At 41.3% G+C, this 3,968-nt stretch overlaps 1 non-coding gene across 1 annotated transcript; it reads left to right on the plus strand.

Annotated features, from left to right (window-relative positions):
- Positions 1-3,480: 3,480 nt before the first annotated feature.
- On the plus strand, positions 3,481-3,553 carry TRNAR-CCU (transfer RNA arginine (anticodon CCU)). Its single transcript has one exon. It is a non-coding gene; the product is annotated as a tRNA-Arg (tRNA).
- Positions 3,554-3,968: the final 415 nt, after the last annotated feature.

Raw genomic sequence — 3,968 nt, forward strand, 5'->3', positions numbered from 1 at the left:
ATTCTGGTGACTTACACATGGCTTGTTTGCCCAGTGTGGATGCTATTGGGAAGCAAACTCCCTCCCGCTTCTTCCCCAGGTCGTCATGGATTTCCATTATGCACCTCCTGTGTTCTCCTTGTCTTTTCTGCAAAGTTTCCCAAACCTGTTTTGCTGCAATATTTTCTGAAATAGCACAACAAAGCCAGGATGACTGTCATGTAGCTGGAAGAGTATGAATTTTTCCAGTCCCACTTATATCAGCACTATGTTCTGCGTCCTGGTCCACAGTCTGTGGCTCAGTGGTAGAGCATTCGCTTGGCATGCAGAAAGTCCCAGGTTCAATCCCCGGCATCTACAGTTAAAGGGACTAGGCAGGTAGGTGATGTGAAAGATCCCTGCCTAAGACCCTGGAGAACCGCTGCCAGTCTCAGTAGACAATATTGACTTTGATGGACCAAGGGTCTGATTCAGTATAAGGCAGCTTCATGTTTTCATGTGTTTCCCCTGTGACACTGAGGGTCTTTTCTGAGTATTACAAAACTTGGTAATGACATATTGATATTATGTGACATTATGAATTGGTAATTGACATATGGTTGTATAAGGATATTGATATGTCAATTATTTTTTTAAACCCTTGGAAAGGGTCCCTGGTGGGGTTTGTGGGAGGGGGGGCACAGAATAGCTGTCATAGGGACATAGGAAAAGAAAATGCAGGGAAACCCACCATCTGGAAGCCCAGTTGCTGCTGCACTGTATTGGCAGCTGCAGGAGCAACGGGGAAACCAAACAAGCCTTTCCCCATGTGGAAAACAGCTCGGTCTTATGTGCTTTGTGCTATTCATTTGGCAGAGAGGAGAACTGATGGTGAGATAGGAAACCACTGTAGTAAAACAAGAAACAAATCCATAAGTCTCATGTTACGTTTTGTGTTACGGAGACATTACTACCTGCCTGGTTATAAATGGTAAATAGCTATCCCAGTTTAGGACTTGATGTGAAACTTGGTTAGCTCTTTGTCTAAGTGCTCAAAGTCACCCCAGAGCTTGCATCTCTGTGTGAGGATACTGTTTGGTAGGTCCAAGATACCTCCAAAAGTTTAGTTGCATGTGCTGTGTATGAGACTGAATGCTTTCTGCACCATATCCCATACAACACTGTACTGATGTGATGCTGCTAGGGCCTGGAAACACCGTTTTTTCAGAAAGTATCTACAGACATCAACATATAGCTGTGCTATGCAGCAAAATGGAAAGGGGCAGATACTCCTGGGAAAAAAGACTGGATTATGAAAATGTTTGAACTGGTGGAAATGGCAAAACTTACAGCTACTTTAAACCAAAAAGACAATGTACGATTTATGGGGGAATGGGAGGCTTGGATGAAATACTGTGAATATGAATTAGGACTGGGGGTAATGGAAGAGTACCTTTTACTCTGATCTAGATGACATTAGATGACATTATTAACACAAAGAAGTGTAACTAATTATATTAATAGACTACTGTAAATGAAATTTAATTGAGATATAAGAATAATTAAGATCAGATCATATCACGATGGAATAGAATACTTTATTAAGAGGCGGACGGAGGTGGTGGGGAAGTCAAAAAATTTTCCTTAATTTTTTATTTTTATTAAGTACCTAAATAATTACAACAACATTAGTTATGATCTAGATTTTCATATTACTTTCATTGTTGTTTGTTGATATGGAAAATTTATATTATAAAAACCAATAATTTTTTTTTTAAAAAAACATATAGCTGTGCTGAGGATGACACTTGTCATTCATGCCAGGGGGGTGTTTCCAACACTAGGAAGGAGGGAGTCAGCACTAGATTAACAGGACCTGCCATCATCTGAGCAGTGACACCTGTGCCTGAGTCAAATTGGCGGTACAAGAAATAGTGAATGCATGTCAAATCTAAAGAGCAACCACAGGAAATAAAGATATTGTAGGGGTGACTTAATAATCTTAGTCTGAAAGCAAAAAACAACAACAAACCCCTGACAAAAGCTAAAAATGCAGAAAAGGATTCATAACATTTTCTATACCAACCATAGCAGAAGTATTAAAAATGACACATGAAAAACAACAGAAGACTATATATTTCAGTAATTTCAGTGGTCAAGAAGAAGACTTGGATTTTATATCCCTCTTTTCTCTACCTTTAAGGAGTCTCAAAGTAGTTCACAATCATAATCCCTTCCTCTCCCCACAACAGGCACCTTGTGAGGCAGGTGGGGCTGGGAGAGTTATGAGAGAACTGTGACTCACCCAAGGTCACCTGGCAGGCTTCATGTGGAGAATTGGGGAATTGAACCCGGTTCTCCAGATTAAAGTCCACCGTCCTTAACCACTACACTACACTGGCTCTTGAAACTGGAACAAGTCAACTGATTAGTTTTCACCATGGTAAATGTAATAACAGTTTAAAACGTGAGAATTGATTGAAGGCAACATGAGATTTTGATAACGCTAAAGTGTAAGTGGCTGGTTTCTGCAAGACTTTCTGATATCTTGTTGGGTACCAAAAAGTCGATCTTTTATGGATCTGAACCATTGTTTCCCAACCTTAAAGAAGCTGGGGAGGAAATTTACTTCGAACTGAAAAATTGTTGGGGCATTTTAGAAGACTGTACACAAGATCTTCACCATCTCCTGGGCCACAAAATGAGAGCTGAGCATCATATGGAGTATGGCAGATATGCCCTCCGGAACAATGGATGGCATCAAATTAAACCTTGGTAGCATAAGAGCTCTTCTCAATGGATGGCAACTAATTGCAGAAAAGGGTTCTTGAAACTTACTTAGATAGAAATCAGATTCTCAGGTCATCATATAATTATTTAAAAGGTTTTAAGTTGTATTTTGACCCTTATGCTCATTCTAAACAGTTGATGATTTAAAAAAATATCTGTGAAACATCAGTGCTAATTAAACTACAGAGCTGAATCATTAATTGAATTTAAGCTAATGTATATGGTCCTTCACCTGTAAAATATAGTGGAATTTCTAGTATTTTTCTGTGGTACAGAAAGACTGTATTTCTAACCCTATGTAATGAACTTATATCTAACTGTGTCCTCCCCTTATCATTATTACTTTACTCTCCCTTTAATATAGGTTACAGTGCTACCCTAAAGCAGGTCTACTCAGAACCCTACAGAGGTCTGTTCAATGGGGCTTACTCACAGGAAAGTGTTTTTAGGATTGCACTGTTAGCGCTGGTCTCCATCTTAATGTGTATCATTTATTCTGTATGGTGTAACAGCATTTGTTTCTCAATTATGGGAATGCCAAATGGGGTTGCATTGGTTATGGCCCAGGTGCTGGGGCCTTCATACCATAGTGTCCAATTTCTTATCGATGGAGACACTTCCAGGCCTTTGGTCTTCAGTGGGGAGCTTGGAGTCCACATCTGGCCTACCGAACCTATGCTGCACCCTCTCCCTTTGTCTTCAAATGCTATTTCTCTTCCATCTTTGTATGCAGCCCCAGTGGCCTAATGGATAAGGCACTGGCCTCCTAAGCCAGGGATTGTGGGTTCGAGTCCCATCTTGGGTGGAGGAAAGTGTATTTGGGGAAGGGCCGTAGCTCAGTAGTAGAGCATCTGCTTGGCATGCAGAAAGTCCCAGGTTCAATCCCTGGCATCTCCAGTTAAAGGGACTAGGCAAGTAGGTGATGTGAAAGACCTCTGTCTGAGACCCTGGAGAGCTGCTGCTGGTCTGAGTAGACAATATTGACTTTGATGGACCAAGGGTCTGATTCAGTGTAAGGCAGCTTCATGTGTTCATGTGTTCTCTCTTCAGCTTCCCCCAGTCATAGTTGCCCCAGTTCTTATTGTGCATGGGGTTGTGTTATAAGGACACATGTGATGCATCTGTAGAGTGGAGGCTGCAGTGCTGTAGAGAGGCAGATAATGGCTCATAGGGTCACAGGGGCAGCAAGCATTCTGTGCACTGTAGCCCATAGACACCCC

The sequence above is a fragment of the Euleptes europaea genome, chromosome 1, assembly GCF_029931775.1.
Source record: "Euleptes europaea isolate rEulEur1 chromosome 1, rEulEur1.hap1, whole genome shotgun sequence".
NCBI classification, from domain to species: Eukaryota; Metazoa; Chordata; class Lepidosauria; order Squamata; family Sphaerodactylidae; genus Euleptes; species Euleptes europaea.